Source organism: Strix aluco, chromosome 5, assembly GCF_031877795.1.
Source record: "Strix aluco isolate bStrAlu1 chromosome 5, bStrAlu1.hap1, whole genome shotgun sequence".
NCBI classification, from domain to species: Eukaryota; Metazoa; Chordata; class Aves; order Strigiformes; family Strigidae; genus Strix; species Strix aluco.
Window position 1 is genome coordinate 39,473,253 of NC_133935.1, and position 18,772 is coordinate 39,492,024.

Sequence of the window (18,772 nt, forward strand, 5' to 3'; positions counted from 1 at the left end):
AGTTTTTAAGTTCTCTTCCACTATCAGAATAGGGGAAAAAGGGAGTAGGATTGGTACTGCCCAGTGACTTTAAACACAAATATGTTGAAATTAATGGGAATTAATTAAGGGAATATTAATTAATGGAATAATTAAGGGAATATTAGAGGAGAGGAGAGGAGAGGAGAGGAGAGGAGAGGAGAGGAGAGGAGAGGAGAGGAGAGGAGAGGAGAGGAGAGGAGAGGAGAGGAGAGGAGAGGAGAGGAGAGGAGAGGAGAGGAGAGGAGAGGAGAGGAGAGGAGAGGAGAGGAGAGGAGAGGAGAGGAGAGGAGAGGAGAGGAGAGGAGAGGAGAGGAGAGGAGAGGAGAGGAGAGGAGAGGAGAGGAGAGGAGAGGAGAGGAGAGGAGAGGGAAAAGAAAAAGCCACTCCTTAGTGGCTTCAGATAACTGAAGAGGTGGAGATTCTGACAGGGGAAAAAGTAAATAATCTAATAGAACTGGAAAGCTTCAAGTGACCCTTTGTGTCCCTACACTCAGCTTTGGCTTCTTTCTTCATTTCTTTTATCCTTCTGCCACTTTCAACTTTTACATTCTTTAATGTTTCTTCCTGTGTTTGGAAGCCTCCCACTCATTGTCAGCCAAGCATCTTTCTTTGCTTTCAAGCCCTATTTAAAACCCACTACCTCACTGCACCTTTACTAACGTACCCAGTTCTTCTTTATGTCTTCCTCTTCCTAAGCATTTATCATGTTCTCTGTTATCTAAAGCTGACCTTTGGAAGATCTTCATGCTTGGAACCATGTTTAATTTCTTTCTTTTTTTTTTTTTTTTTTTTTTTTTTTACAAAGCATGGAAGAACAAACTAGTTATTCAAGCTTCTGGGGTGCTTGAGGGTTTCTTGTGGAAGCATTCTACTACTCCCAGCATCTTCCTGAGATATGCTGATGTGTCAGTAAGGTAGGAAGTCAACTGGTGCACATTTTTGACATGTACAATATTTATTCATCCAGACCAGCTAATGACCTTTTTCCCCACTTCTTCTCCATTGTTTTCCAACAAGTCTATTTCAGGATGGGCAAATTGACAGCAGCTACCCTGTGGTCTTACCAAAACCTTTACATAAGCTATAAAAGAGATGTTATTTGCTCCTTCCAGACCCTTGTCTGTCTTCTACAACCATGTAAGGGAGAGCAAGATTTGCCTCTTTCTCTTTTTCCTTCCTCCTACCCATATTAAGTATTTTTACAACACAGCTAATACCTACAATATGTTGCCAGAAATTAAATACTGCTTTAGTATCCCACAAAGCATGCTTACAACTTTTCTGTTTTCAGTCATTCCACTAAATCTAGTCAGAACACAAAAACACATAGAATAAGTGAAACAATGACACCATATACAGTGGTGGGAATTTAGCAACAAATTAAGCTTGAGGGAAAAAAAAGAAAAATCCACAGTATTTTGAACTTGGCAAAGTAGCAATACAAAAGGTCAGTGACAAATAATTTCTGTGTAGACTAAATCTCCATTTTTAGGAATGTTATCCTAAAACTTGAAAGAAAAATGCCGGTTTAAATTAGTTGACAGTCTCCCCAAGAATCACAGTTAACAAAAAATAATGAAGTCCAATCAAGCCTTTAAAGTTTACATTCTGATAATTCTATGACAAAGTATTGTTTGAAATACATACAAATAACATAAAGGAAACAAAAGTTTAAAATAACATTGATAAGTATATGAACATTTAAAAAGCATTAAATATTCAGTAAAAGCAAGACAAAACTAAAGCAAACATAACAAAGCAGACAGTCAAGGTGTCACTAAAATAGCCAAGGGCCTTCATCAAGCTCTCTGTCCTTATCACCCTATGTTCAAATATATTTTTATGTCATGTAAGGCACAATAAAAGGCACTGTGAAGTTTTACAGCTGTGCTTTATATCAACCTTTTATCCTAATCTCTGACTTTCAGAAAGATGTTTTCTATTTTGCAGTACAATGTATATTGAAAAACATATGTGATTTACAGTGCAAAGCACCATATGTGAGCATTTACAAGATCAGAATCTGATTTATGTCACAGAAGCTAAGAATTTGACCCACTGAACACAAATAAAAAGTTTTAAGTCATCTCTGGTTTAATATTGTAGAAGTGTGGTCTGATACAACTGAAGTCCAAAGGACTATGTTGATGTAGTTCATTTACTATCTTTTAACTGAAAAAAATAAATTCATATCTAACCAATTTTTGTTCTGATATAACAGAAGACTTGCATTACATCATTGATGGCAATTGATGGCATTTCTTCTCAAATAACAGCCTCCTGCCTGGACCAAGATTACTAGAAGGTTTTCTTCAGGGCCCACCACATGACACCTCTTGCATTCCTGCAGAACATCCTGTACTTCTCACCACCATCCCAGCTGTTAGAGAGTAGCTAAAATGTGTTACTACACCTCCAGGCTGCAAAGGCAGCTTGCAGAGCATGGCCATCCCAGTGGAACCAGAGTAGACACTCTACACTCTGGGAGAAGACTTCAGTAAAAAAATTAATGATAAACCTTTAAACCATGGTAACACCTAAAATCTTGACTGATTCATCTCCCCTACTATCAGTAAAGTTGGGATCCATAGCATAAAGAGAACACAGACGGCCTCTAACATTTTAAGCAGTGTTGATTAGGTCTGCTCTAAATAGATAACAATGTTGAAAACGTTGGCAGCTTTGTTTACCTCAAGGCCCTAAATGCTGCAGCACCTGAGGAGCAAACGAACTCTTAGCAGTACTGGGACAGGTTTGCAGCAATTTCCTGTGTCAACAACAGTTAGGTCTCTAGAAACGTTTGACCCATCTTCCTCAAGCAACATCTGCTGCCAAGTGGGAGAAGAGTTAACAGAGCCTGCAGTCCTTTCCTTTAGTCTGTGTCTTCGCTCAGATTTATTTTAGTTTTGAATGAAACACTGACAACCTATTTATATAAACCACAAGAAAACAGCCAACCTATCCCAAATGGTAGTTATGTACTAGAATACTTTAAAAAAAATGTTTCCACTCCTCATTGAAAGAACAGAAGAAAGCCAGTTCCATTTCTGGGAAACATAACACAAGAAAAGCCTCACATCCTTTGTGAGAAGAATGGATGAGTTGAAGAACTGAAGCAGCCCAAGCAGAAGGAGCCCTCCCTATCAGCCTGGGAGGACGGTCACAACGGATGTTCAAGCACCCACTAGAGCTGCTGGCATGCTGGATGTGGCCTCACCTAGATGAACACTGTGTTTCCACACAATGACTTTTCTTTCTCATCTTTCATCAGAAGAGGCCGCAAGAGCCCAACCCAGAATATGCTACTGGATGATCTTCAGATTTTCACCAGGAAGTGGCGGGTTGAAATCTCCTACAGAAGGAAATGAGACTCGTGCCCCATCTAACAGGTGAGAGTTTTAACCATCAGGTTAGCAGTTAAAGAGGGTTCTTCCAGCATCACAGTTGAGGTTTAGGGTAGGTTTTCTTCAGCTGGCACTCTCTAAATACACACAGTGGGTTAGTTGAATATCCACACTTTGGAAGCTGATGCCTAATTTGTGCATTTCAGTGACTCTTTCAGTCCTGTGCGTTTCTCAGTGTCTCTGAGCACCCTCAGGTCAGACCTATGTCCACTTGGGGAACTCTATTGGTAGAAAGACACCCATCATAACACAGGTGTCAGGCGATGCCAAGTTCAATGTTCCATATTCTAGAATTAATTACCCACATTTGCAGCCTATAAATAGCATGCATTCAGTTTCCAAACTCCACAGGAACAAGGTTAACCTCTGGGGAGGACGTTCGGATCTTCCAGGACGAAACTAGGCTCTGCTAGAGTAAAGCTTAGGTATATGCAATGTAAATGGCTACTAGGTCTTGGCTGGAGGTCAATATCAGGGTCAGATGAACTATTAGTGAAGACACATACAGATATATGCTTTTCTGGATCTAGGCTCAGGTAATGCAAAGAAAAGGACCTAGTTAAAATAATTATTGCATAAGATGCTCATTACTACAAGCCCATTTCAAGTCTGTCACGCTACATACTATTTAATATGTCACATAATGCAGTGTAACAGCTTCTTAAGTTAAAGGTTTTCAATTTACAGTCTACATAATCTGCATAAACTGTTACCAGTATCTTTAACAGGTAGCAAAGAAAACTGCTTATTGACAGTCAGCTTAAATCGACTGTGCAAGACCTGCACTGCCAGTGGAGCCAAGAGCACAAAGAGAGGCTGAAAACCTTTCACATGGCTGACTGCTCTGGATCACAGGCAGGAGGGTATGTTCAATCTGACATTCCAAAATCCACTTAAAGGGAGTTCTGACTGCAAATGCTGAAGCTGAGGGTACTAAATCCACTGTGCAGAGAAGACTGTCTACTCAAAGCAAGTATTTTTAAGCATGATCACTAATGAGATTGCCACAAAACTGTGGCAAATTAGATGCCAAATTAGAACATGTTTACGTAATAAAACCTGCATATTAGGACTAGTTTTAAAAGCAATTTGGTCTTCCAGAAAAGGTCACTAGTAGACTAAAGGCAGTTTTGACAGTCAAGATGGATGGGTCCTGGCCCTATCCATTTTGTCAGCCACAAAGCCCTGTGCAGGATGGTCAACAAGGCTTCGTGTTGTCCTTACCTAACCTAGAAATTCCATTTAAGACAGGTTTCATTTTCTTTGCACTTCTATACTGGCCCTATTCAGTGATTTCAGCTATTGTGTTCATTCTGCCTCAAAGTTGTAAATAAGGAGTATGTCCTCCCCCTCCAATCTGTTCTTTCAGTCAAACCTTCATTTGAGAGTTCTGTCTCAACTTTCTTCTTCAGAATCCAAATTTTAGGCTTTTTCTTTCCCACCAATAAATAAATATGTCACAGATATTCAACTTTAAGTTGCACTGATCTAAAAATAAATCTTATCACATAGACGGACAAAACATTAAAGAAAAATACATTGGTCATTAAAATTCTTTTTGATCACTGATGTGACAAAGCTGTCATTATTTTATCATTGCAGGTCCCATCTTACCTCTCAAACTATTTTTTTTTTTTTCAGAATTTCATGTTCAAAAGAGTATTAGATTTGCTTTACCATCATATGACTGGAGGAGGCTATGGAGTCTTGGTGTATTGACCCTGACCCCCTAAAGACTTTGTTCATGTTTAAATGTTTACATATTTGAATTGTGATAGTTTCTCTAACTTTTTGTTATTTCTCAAGGCACTAAAGCTACTGATATACTTCTTCTTCGGAGTGGTTCACAAACAGACTTAGAGGAGCAAGTCCTTGGCAGAGAAAACACCACAAGAACGTAACCTGTATCATTCACCACTGTAACACCTAATAAAGCACCCAGTTGTGGACACTCTCACATAACTGAGGAGATTCAGTTACTGACTCCCATTTTGATACCTCCACCATCTGGAGAGAATCCAAGTGCTATTTTCAATTTAAGAACATAGAGCAACTATCTAACATTTCTCCTCAGAGCCAAACCCACAATCTGGCTATGTCTAAGTAAGATGCAGTTCCAACTACCACCATAAACTAGCCATACCTTTTCTCAGAAAAAACACATGATAATTATGAGCAACTGCACTTCTGCATGACCTTTTCAAGCATAGTTTCATTTACTCAAAGGAGAAAACAAAGACAGTCAGAGATTGCTTTATAAGTAGCAGGTCTAAATACAGGACTTTTAAGCCCATTCATCTTGAAAGCCCCGAGGGCCCAGCAGTCAGCAAGAAGACAGGAATATTTCTTCTTCCTTCAAACTGTTCTTGCAGACAATCTGTCCTTAAGTAGGTTGTCAAAAATGAAAAAGTATCCATATTTACTTTAGCTCCTTCTGTTCTAAACCTTCTAGTCTGTCTGACAAGACCCATCAGATGACCACAAAACCCTGCTGGACAACTCTGTTGATCAAGTGATCGGTACAGTTCTACTTCATTTCATAGAAACTAACTCCTTCCTCTATGACTACGATGTTTCAGTTAGCTAAACAAACCAACCTATACAGATAATTCTACTGAAATTTTAGCTCACTAAAACAGTGAAACACAGTGGGTAAACAAAGTATGACCATACAACCATTACAGACAAAACAGAGTTGCAGTCTGCAGCCGACTTGTGTATACCTTATATTTACCAGCATCAATCAACTAGGTATAGCTAAATACACAAATCATCACAGATATGTGCTTATATATTTGCACTTGAAAACCAAATGCAGAAAAAAGTCCCAAGGACATACATGACAGTTGGATATACTAACATAAAACTGAGATCCCAAAGGGAATTTCATAAGCCAAATGATAAAAGCAGCAGCATATATGGTACAGTGACAGTTTTCACAAAGAAGGACTGCTTATCCAATTTAACTGCTCTATTGTACCTTGTAGAGGAACTGCCAATCAACCTTTCTTTCTTTAAAAATTGTAGAAAAGGTAAAAGAATACATAGTTCTTGCTGTAGTGAAGAATGTGCAGATCCAGACTGCTTGCTCTTTTTCCAGGGAATTTATCTTAGCATTGCTATGAGATAGCAACAGTGCAGAAGAATTTGGGAAATGACAAGCAACCGAGCACACAATGTAGTCCACTTTGCTTTGTAATCCCTGTATCTAGATGAATGAGAATACCTAACATTAGAATAGGCTTAAAAAAGCAGGTTGGCAAATGCAAAGTTATCCTATTCAAGAATTAGGGATGCAGAGCTTGGAATGAGCCATATTATCCTCCAGATGAAAAATACAATGGTTTTGCCTGTCATGCTATCAGTAAAAAATTGTCCAATTTTATAAACTTGTGAAGTTATTTTTACCACATTGTGGTGAGAAATATTTTTCATTGTCACTGAACTATTGTTTCCATGGAAATTTTCTCACTATACTGCTGTTTTATTTGCCCTTACACAGAAGAACAATTCTTTTAATGTCTAGTTATATAGTTACAATCAATTCAGAAATCTCACTGAATTCCTTAGTGGTTCTGTGGACAGGGAAGGAAAGAAGAAAGAAAAGAAGAGAGGAAGGGAGGAAGGATAGGAGAAAAGGGAGAAAGGCAGGAAAATAAGAAGAATAAAGGGAGGGAGGGAGGGAGGGAGGGAGGGAGACCTTTTACTTCTGAATACAACTGATTAAGCTCCAACATCCTTCTCCAATCTCCTCAAATGAAAAGAAAAAAAAAAAAAAAAAAAAAGAAAAAAAAAAAAAAAGCACAGGCATGGTTATAACTAAGCATCTTCTCTGTCCTAAAGCTATACATGGAGAATAACCCAGTTGGAATTTAAAAAATGAGTAAGTAGACAGTGAATGGAAGAAAACATTGACCCAAGTAAGCAATGAGATCCAGAGAACCAAGAAAATGCAGAAATTAAAAGTGAAGCCTTAAAGACAGGAAGGTCACAGAACTAATATGACGTATGAAACAGATCTTTACATAATGGCTTGAACCCTTTCCTCCTTAATCTGGTTTGTTTACTGAGACTATAAAATCCTGCAGGTTGACAACTTCCTAAAACTACTGCAGAGGAAAGAATGATAGCACTAGTATCGTTCAACAGCCTCAGCAGAGTGTTAGAATTCATTTGTCATACTCCTTTCTAAAAGCTGGGAGAAGAAAACTCCTATCATGGCCAAAACTATTCAGTAAATATCCTAAACACTGGTGCACACCAGCCTAAAAGAGGGGATGAATCTGTCTCTTGCTAGCTGTGCAGCCCTGCCTGAAAGATTTGTGCCTGTATGGTTGTGGTGGTTTGACCTCAGCTGAATGCCAGCTGCCTACCAAGCTGCTCATCACTCCCCTCCTCAGCAGGATTGAGGGGAAGAAAATAAGATGGAAAAAAAAAACCCATGGGTAAAGATAAAGCAAAAGCAAAGGCTGTGAGCAGCAGCAAAGGAAAACAAAAGATTTATCCTCTACTTCAAATCAGCAGGTGATGTCCAGCCACTTCCTGGGAAGCAGGGCTTCAGCACACATAGCAGTTGCTCCAGAAGACAAACATCGTAATAATGAATGTTCCTCCTCCTCCTCCTTTCTCTTAGCTTTTATTGCTGAGCAGACATCATATGGTATGGAATATCCTCTTGGTCAGTTTGGATGAGCTGTCCTGGCTATGTCACCTCCCAAGGTCTTGCCCACCCCCAGCCTACTGGTGAGGGGGGAATGTTGGAGAGACAGCTTTGACACTGTGTGAGCACTGCTCAGCAGTAGCCAAAACACTGGTGTGTTATCAGCACCTTTCTAGCTACCAATACAAAGCACAGCTCTATGAGGGCTGCTGTGGGGAAAATCAACTCCATCTCAGTCGCACCCAAGGCAATAGTAAAGCCTGTTCCCTCACATGTACTGATCAGTCAGACTGTCTCTTGTGCAGCTGAAATGCTGGGACAGGGTTGGATACTTTTGGCTGGGAACATTTTTAAAGCCTTAAAACGCAGGAACGTTACATAGAGAAAACAACTGTATCAGGCCAGAGATACATAAGGTGTTATATTTCTCCATTTCACTAGCTACAAGTTCTTAATATCTCCTGTGTTAAAGTGTTTCGCTAGTTAAGATGTGCTTTCCATATTTCTTTTTTTTTACCTGAGACCACCCATCACACAAGACACTTAATTTAAAAAGTGATCTAAAAGGGTTTTCAACAAGACCTGTTAGAACATTGGCAATTCAGAAAAATGACCAGAAAAGTATGGATTTTTTTTTTTTTTCAAATTAGAAAGGAAATGAAACAAGAAATTAAATGAACCAAAGACAATATATCACAAAACAAGTAACTTGGCAAGTGCTATTTAAATCAGAAGTAGTATTTCACAGGTAAATAGTAACCGTCCTAAACTGCATGTAATAAAAGTACTAAAGTCTCATGAGTGAGACATCTTTTTTTTTTTTTTTTTTTTCCTCTATTTTAAATATATGATGAAAAGTGACAGGGCCATTGTTTCTGCAGAAATTATGAAGTGTGCTGAGTAGTTAAGCATGTAATAATGAGGTTATGAATTCCCAACATGTTGACAGAAATTTAGGTGTCTAAAAAAACGTTGCAGAGATGTGGCTATGAGTTTTTCCGTCAGCTTCTTCTTTCATTTTTTTTTTTTTTTTCCTATAACTGAACATATGGAGGTTAATTTAAGTGTGGGAGTGACAGTGTGGCTGTCTAATTAATTGCCCTAGAAAACAAAAAATGTTTCTGCCTTACTCATAGAGGCCATTTGGCTGAAATGATACCTTACATTATCAAAATCTGGATGTAATATGCAGTATTTGATATAAAAACTGAACAAAAGGCAGAAAAACTTAGTTAAGAACCTGGCTTAGCCATTAGTCAGGATTTCAAGCTGGAGTGGGTAAACCCTGCTGTCACGTATGTGTATTGGTTACTGTTTGTCAGCTACTGAAGAACTACAGATAACAATAGGTACAAGTAAAAGAGTGATGAATTTATAAATAAACCTAATGGTATGGCCAAATAGGCATATAGGTGAGTTTTCCTTCTAACCTTTAGCAGTGGACATTTTCAGAAGAGGTAAGGCTGAAGCAGAATGTGGTTTGTACCCCTCATTTGTCTCAGATAGATAGACACGAAATTTACATTTCTAAGATTTTGGGCTTTATGCTTTGTTAATTCTGGCCTTATTTTTCCCTACCACCAGTTTCCCCATAGCGTAAACAATCTGGCGGACAATTTTGAGTAAAGAATTTCCTGAAGGCACTTCAATGCCATGTTTCCTACACTACAGGGTATTTTTCTGAAGAAGAGCTGATGGATGTTGTCATTACACTGTGTGCGAGTCCCGTCTTCTAAGGGGAATACACTCAAAGTATTTTCGAATTGTTACATGAGAGTGTTTCATGGATAAAGCAGCTCCAATGACAACAAACCAGGAGAGACTGTCTCTGAAAAACATATCCAAAATATGCAGCAGACTCTGTCAGATAGACTGTAATGCTGATGTAAAAACTCAGTTGCACCATAGCAATTCAGACCATTATACAAGTGGTGCCTGATTACAGATTTCATGAGTAGACGCTGTACTACACACAGAACTCTTGAACAACTACATAATTTAGCAGTGAGAGACTACATAACTTATTGGTAAAAGACCACATAACTTATAAAATAAGCTGGGTACAATTAAAGGAAGACAATCATTCATCAAAAATAGAAACTTGAATTCTTCTCCTTTAAAGTGTCTCATCGTTATCCTGCAGAGGCACAGTCCTCATAGGTTTATACTGGCTATGAAAGACAATTTATATCCCATACAAGTTTTCAGAGACAACTCTATTTTTTCTTCCATGTTTTCCATTTCCAAAGGACATCACCCAACAAATCAAACGTTTTGAACCTTGAAAGCCTGACATCAAACATCCAGAGTTCAGGAGAACACTTAAGCATGCATTAAATAACATGATAAAAAAGTGTGATGAAACGACAGACAGTTTCACCTCAGAATTAGCAGCAATTCAGTGGACAAAAAGAAAAGGATATATCAAGGAAAACTTTTGTCTGGGTAAAGCAAATTTTTTAATTGCAAGGTAATACTATTATTAAATAGGGAGTAGCAATTATATCAAACTATATTCATAAAAATATATCCCTGTTATTATCTTGTAAAATAAATTTAATGAGTGAACAATATGTGAAACTTAAAGTGTACCAAAGGATAAGAAATATCTCTTTGTAGATTAGATTTTATCTTTAAAAATAAGGATTGTAAACTTTATTAAGGAAATCAGAATTTTAAAATTTAGAGAACAAACAACTTATACCGTGTTGATACATATTTTCTTTCACTATATCATCTGTTTCTCAAAGCAATATTAAACCCATTGTTAGGATAAATATTAACTATGGAAGAAAGCAAATACCAGGGAAGACAAGAATAAAATGTGGATACCTTTCCCCAGCTGCTCTTCAGACTGTTAGAAGCTTGACTCTGCCATGGTCATTCTGGGTAAATACTGCTTTATTTTTTTACCTACTGAACTGGTACTATCTGGCATTTAGTGAATTAGTTTTTCTAAAAACTGTTGCATTGATAGTTCGTTAGAAGCCTGTTCCCTTTTTAACCACAATAAGAAGTTATTATATTGTCTTATCAATGCACAACAACACTATTTTAGCCCATCTGAATTCTCATGAACCTTTGATATGTCTTCCACAGTTTACACAAATATCACCTTTTACTCTTCCTGGCATTTGACTTCGATAACGCAAAACTTCTCCTTCTTCCGGGAAACCTGACTATATTTTAAACTTATTTCTGGCTTTGTAATCAGAGAAATCATAATTAGTGCATAGAGTGTATAATAGTATAGGAATGCTGTAGAAGAATAAAATGAAAGCACCAAATAGTAAAAAATATTTCTCCAAAGACATTTAATATACAACAAAGTACAATAACTATTCTGTAATGGTTGTATTAATTAAACAGATCCTCCAGTCATCAGCTAAATGTACATAATTTAGAGATAACAATGGAAAAGCAAGCCAAAAATAGAAAACAAATAGGCATTATCGGGAAGGAAGAAGTATTGTATAAGGAGCGTAGAGAAACCTCATGAGTCATGGTTAAAAACAAAATAAAACAAAAATAACTCGTGTGACTAAAGCCAAGTAGAAACAGACCATGCCATTGGTGTTTATATAGCTTACGGTATAAAAATGCAATTATCTGTCTTAAAAACTAAAAAAAAAATATTTGAAACATAATTTAGATACATTTTTATTACACCTCTTATTTCACTGGTGGTTCAAAATACAGATTAAAGGAATTGGAATACGGGTGAATGCATTTTATATGATTAATTATTTGTATTTTTGTGCTCAGCTACTTTTTAATTCCTGTAGACTGATAGAGTACCTCTAAAGACAGCCAAGAAAAATAGGAGTTAACTAGATTGCACAAGTCTGTGAATGAATGTCTAAGATACAATGACTCAGAGGCTCATGCTTGAGATCCATTACCCCTCTGATTTCTCCTTACTCTGAAGAATTAATAAATGTCTTTCTACTATGATAGGTCAAGATACACAAAGTGGTAGCTGAGTAGGGGTGTGTGGAGCCAGGACTTCATTGATTAATTTTCTTACTTCCGCCCTCCCTCCTACCACTTCTTGAAAGAGGTGAACACTAAGCAAAGTCGTTCATCCTTTCCACACAGTGGGCCACAGGTAAAAACTGGGAAAAGTTGAACAGCAAAATAAATTGGACCAGCCCAGCAATTTCTATTTTAAAAATACTTGGTGATCCTTGTAACCCTGTTGAAAATGACACACACTGTGAGGCTTCAGATCAGATACTTCTTTGATGTATTTCAGGAGTGCAATAAAGTTGAAATATATTAAAGAAAAAAAAAATCCTTATTATCATAACAATGGAAAATAAGTACTCATGTTTAAATTTTCAAAGGAACAGACTGGAGTTCTGGCAAATGTTTTTTAATATTGCAGATGAGAAACAATGGCTGTACTGAGACAGAGATACAGAAACTCCCTGATACAACGCAAGCAATAAATTTTCATTAATTCCTTTAGGCAGTTTATGTCCTAAACCTGCAAAGGCATGCACAAGTTTAATTTAATCTACATACATGTTTCTGTTTGAAGCTTGCAACAGAACATTAAAACCCCCTCATCTAATGCACCTATGAGATATATATTATATTCATAGTTTTCTCTCTCATAATTTTATTTACTTTTGTCAACCATAAAACCAAAAATAAAATAAGAATATATTCCAAAGTGTGGAACACACTGAAGGAGAAAATAGAAATGTTGTAGTAAGCTATCAAAAAACCCTACTCCTCAACCTCAAACCAAAAAAATTTTGATGGAAGGCAAAAAATTATCTGTGTTTTTACCTATCTCAATATTGTGTCAACAATGAGAAACCCCACACACTAAAAGTACTGCAGTATAGGATAAGAGTAATGTTGTAGCTTCATCTCTGAATTTCCTGGCATTATGGGTTTAAGAGAGGTACTTTATCTTAGATTTCCTTGTCTGCCAATTTAATGTTTCATGTAGTTTTTTTATCTAATTTAGGAAAGAGGAAAAGATCGGGGGAAAAAAGTATCAGTACCTGTTTTCTGGCTTTAGAGGTCTTAATTAACTCTTTCTGGTTTCATTTCTCTTGGCTAACATCCGTTGTTTACCATAAGAGTTTTTGTTCCTTTTTAAAAAAAGAACAAAATTTTGTATTGTTCCCATGTCAAACAATCAGACCTCCTAACTTTTTTCTAAAATGGATATTTTTGCTTGTCTTTTCAGCAAAATTAAAATGGATTGGGATATGCACGAGGAAAATATCAGTAATAAGGAAAGGAACAATTTTGGTTTAGGTAACAAGCTGGATTTTCTAATGACAACAGAATTTATGGACATTTTACTGTTGGTTTATAATTTTAAAATTTTTATTATTTTGGCTAAATGTAATACTGGTTTAGAGTTTTAGCTGGACATATTTTTAGATTACAGTTGCCTTCTAAAGCAGATTCTCTCTATGTATATGTATATTTTTATATTTATTTATACACACCAACACTATATTTTTGAGGGGAGTTCTTGACACTTTTCCGAGTGCTAACATTTTCTTGCAATTCGGCAGAGCATCATGGACTTCCACAGAACCATAAAAAGGTGGGAGGCAGACAAACATATAGTGATTAGAAAGGTCAAAGCTTTAGTCTCAGTGTCACTCAAGTCTCAGTATCATTTTCAAAATAGACTGTGATAGTGCTGGCAATTTGACACTACATCTCAAATCTTATTCTTAAGAAACTCCAGTACGGGACCCACACTCATTTTCTTCCCATGGCTGGCTGACCTAGCAACAAAGTAGACAATCTCAGGGGAGTTTAGTTGAAACTGAGGCTATCAGGACCATGACCAACCAGTTCAGGGGAATTCAAGCCAGGAGCCATGTCCTTCAAGCCTTCTGCATGCTAATATCCCTTTCCTGACAGATAGCTCCACTGGACTCAGACATGCTTCACTCATGTCATTACTTAAGATCATGTCGTTTACTCTGTAAGGATTATTCACCTCAATTCAAGTTTCCGTGCTTTCATTACTAAAAGTTGTTAGCAAAAGTTGCACTTATTAAAAAAGTTGCATTCATTAAAAATCACTAGCAATGGATTGTCTTAAAACCTGGTTCTGCTAGTGTATTTTGGCATACATTCTTCTGTTCAGTGGCCACTTAAAAGTAACTGCTGGTAGATTAAGAGAGTCCAGAAGATCATGCAGTCTGAAAGAGAAGTTCATTTCACATACCCACGCTTAACTTTCTAAGAGTTAAGACGTTTAAATTTAAACTACTCACCCTTGTTTACCTCCATAATTAAAGAAGAAACAGAGACAACTACAGAATTATCCTAAACATTAAACTTAGAATGACATACATTGCCTTCTGAAGGCTGCAGCTTCTCACTATTGACTATAAAAGGAGCCTAGAGTTACTAGTACAGGTCTAGATGAGTCCCTTTTAGACGCCCATATGAGGACAAATTAATCCCATCCTACTGGCAAGGGGAGGAATACCACACACCAACAGCACAAAGTGCAAATTCATCATCTGAGGCTTTAGTTCCATGGGATGGTCTTGGGGTTTGTTTTGATTTGGTTTGGTTGGCAGGAAGTGTGGGAAAGGTGTTACTTGGGAAAGTAACTAAAGGACTTCAGAAACTAAACTGAAGGAAAAGTGAAGGAGAGAGTACATAAAAGGAAAAGAGGCAAAGAGGGTTATGCAAAGGAACAAAGCAGGTGGAAGAGGGTGGCTTAGCACTTTGGCGCAGGGCTGGGCAATTCCTAAAGAAAGATCTCTAGAAGATCCCAGATGCCTACCTCGGCTGTTTCTGAAACTGCACTGTGACATGACTGAATACTTGATTGGTTCACCCCTGCATTTTCCCTATGTACAGCAGAGAACTATGAACACTTGGGTCATCTTCATTATAAAACAGAAGTCTCCCACCTAGTATTTTCAGCCCAGAGCAGGTGATGGGGAGAGGTGATTGTAGCTGAGTTTGATTTAAACCTCCCACACTCCAGTCCCATTACAAGTCCTTCTGCAGTGACCTGTAGAGCAAGTATTCCTGTAGAGACTGATACATTAATTGATTTCAATGTATACAGCCAAAAACCGTACAAATGCACTAGAACAGTGGTTCTCAGATGATTTGGACCAGTTGATTATCACCAGCCCTTAATATTTTCAAAAACCATTACATTTGCTGGCAAGGACATCTCATACTCCTAACTCTAGTCCCACAGAACAGCTGTGGGCCCTTTCTGGTATCCCGGTGGGCCTTTCTCAGTGTATGGCGTGCAGTTCAAAGGCCACTGCTGGGGCTTGGGGGCTTGAACATGAAAGGTACTGAGGACTGGCTGGAACAGTGAAAGTGACCTGGTTGTTTTCAACATCAAGCTGAGTGAAACACAAAAACAAATTTAAGATTTACTGTAAATATAAAATTTAATAGATCTAAAAGACTTTTATGGGGATTCATTTTAAAATCCCATTTAGTAATTCAAGGTATTTTTAGTAACATAGGTGTCAGTTTTAGCAATTATTAAGCATGTGTAGCTCTCACTGAATCCAGTCAGAACTGAAGGTAACAAAACTGTCAGTGTTTGGACTGCTGTCATATACAAAATATTTTTATATCTTTTAATCCACTTCTGTCCTAAACCAAACTGTCTTTACTGCTATATAACATGTTGTAGCCTGAAAACAACCTACAGCAGTCCTAGTACTAGATGTGCCCGTAACATGATATATTTGAACTCTGGTGGTTCAATACACGGCTGCCATGTTATCCAATTGACTAAAGGGAATTTAGGCAGAGGAAAATCCTATTGATCATTTCTAGTAATACATAATAGAAATGTAGTTGATGTCACAACAACTCAATTAATTTTCCTTGTTTTTATGAGCTAACAAGAAACACTCTAAATTATTTTTAAGTTTGTTCCTACTCCCCGTAATATTTATAGTTGTATTACTACCTAATGATAGAGACAATGCCCTAGTCAAGACTTTCCTCTTTTGACTGCCCATAATCTACACTTAAGCACTCTAAGCATACTTGATTTTATATAAACACAAGTATAAACATTTTATTCAATACTTTTACTATAATTTATGCTACTATGAATAGCAATTTTTTTAAGGCTTTGATACTACATATTTTATATCCACACCTTTTCATAGATACACAGATTTTGATCTTGATAATCTTCAGATCTCTTATTTGTAATCTGGAAATGATTGTTGCTGAATAAGGCTTGCAAGGCTGAGCCCAGAGTTTTAAATTATGCATGTGAAATAGGTCATTTTTTAAACACAATTTTAGGGAGATGGGGTATTTTTCTTAGTATGTTAAAACAGCCAAGATAATTTAGATCTGTATCTGAACAACAAAGGAAACAAATAATTTATTCAAGTATGTTCCAGTCATTGTTTATTATTTGAATGATTAATTCTTGGTTAAGGTAGTGGGAATAAGGTAGTGCATTTTTTCTGATACTCCTCCGTGAAGGAAATGCAGAATGGGAGCTAATAGCTCTAATGACTCTTAAATGTTTCAAAACCATCTTGAACAACAGCCAAAGGGCAGAAATGCTAATGTTTTCTGAAGGAACATAAAACTTAACTGAATTATCTATTTTCTTATCCAAAGGACTTTGAAGTAGCATTGCTGAGAGACAATTTATTGTTCTTCTCAAGACAACTACCCAGCACTGATGAGAGAGAGGAGGGGTACATTTACTCTTCCTAAAACCAATTTTTGTGAGTCAGAAGTGTGACTCAGACTGATCGGTGATGTTGATGTTAGCCTCAGAGAGAGATAGTTTGGTTACCTGTGTTGCTTCTTATCTTGGGGAGGAGAGGAAAAATAAACAAAATCCTTGTCACTTGATCACAGAAGAGCGGATCGTTACAATTTCTGAATGAGGTATTCATTCAGCATGAATTGGAACAGGCTCACAAAAACAGTGAAATCAATGAAACTTCGCAAACTAACATCAGCTGATGAGTGGTTCTCCAAGATAAGATAGATCACTTCATCAGGCAAGTTCAGCAGAGATACTTTAAAAAGCAACATATCTAAAAGTGCCCACGGTAGCATAAATCAAATAACTAACACTTTTTATTTCAATGCATAATTGTACATACCATGAACCCCCCAAAAGCACAGTTGTACCTTGGTAATTATAATGGATACTCCCACATTTTGAGTCTTGGGGTGGTAGGTAAGCTGCTTGACCAATACATATCCATACCAAGGCCAGGCACGGAGAGATGATGGCTGATAGCAGCTTCAGGGAGACGGGAAAGAGCAGTGTTATTTTTAGCAAACCCTCCTAGTGACCCGGACCAAATTGCTTTCAGGACAGCCTCGCTTGAGACTTTGGCCATCCTTTAGGAATTCAACAATGAAGCGGTAAGGGTCTAGCCATGAGGGAGAAAGTATCAGCTCCCAGTTGGGGAAGAGTTACATAGGAAAAGCCACTGCAGTGGAGGTAGCTGGGTGCTCACTGTATGTATTTTTGAGCTCTACTAGTATATTATTTTCGGAGTAATAGCACACATCCATTTCTCACTTTCTAAGAGGCAGGCATGGTCATACTGTCTCATCACATCCATACTTGTTTTTACTTTTTCATGTGTTATAATGAAAAGCTTTCCAAACATGTTTTTTCCTGCTCTTTATAGCAGTGTAAAGTATGATTATCCTACCCTGTTCTCTCTTTTTCTTCTCCTTTCTCATGCCTGATCAAAGTCCTTTCAAAGTCAGATTCTCCATCAATTCCAGGATTTTATGCTTTGTTATTTTTTTTCTTTGCATGTAGATGCTGCACCTTTGTTCATGAAATATCTTTCCACTCTTTCATCTGGTCTGGAGCTGTAATACTGCTGTGCTGTGGTGGCATCTGAAAAGTATCGTGTAAAGAAGAAACAGTTAACAAATGAAGTCTGGTGTATTTTTTCTGATATATTTCTAATCTAACATACATGAAAAAGTGATTTGTAGTATAACTGTTGCTTCTCACATTCCTTTCTTTCTTTTTTATCTTTCACCCTCCTGATCCTGCAGCATTGCAGTAAAGGAACATAAAATTAAAAGGAAAAAAAAAAAAAAACAAACAACCCCAACAAAAAAAAAAATGTTGTGAGGGAAATGGAATAGAGCAAAAAGAATTCAAGAATTTTAAATTATTATATGCATTCACAACAGGAAACACATTATGCAGAAATCCTGAGCTCCTGAACAGTCAAGAGAATTTGAGCTGATAAAAATGCAAATGTTTACAGATAGGCCTCTTTCCTAAGGGAGGGATGGACAATTTCAGGATGTATTGTGTGATACTGTTTTGTTTCACAAGGCCATTGCTAAACTGCATGGGCGGATAATAGAGTAATCTGGTCGTTGTGACACCTACAAGATGAGGGAGAGGTCAACTGTTTGCTTATCTAGATGGCTGTCTGGTCTTTTAGGCAACAGACTGATCTGTTAGGATTCAGGATAGTGGAACCATCACAAGACGCTGCCTCCACTGCCCAGCAGGAATCGGGGCAGGGCCCCAGCCAGGAGCACCAGGAACAGGAATCTTCTCCAGGCTGGTCTGTGGAGAGCAGTCAAGCAGTAGTACTGGGCTGAGAAAGCCGTCTGGGAGAAGTGTAGCTGGTATGGAAAATATTTGGCTCTGCAAGCCCCATGGAATCTTTTAATGCTCATCTCTCTG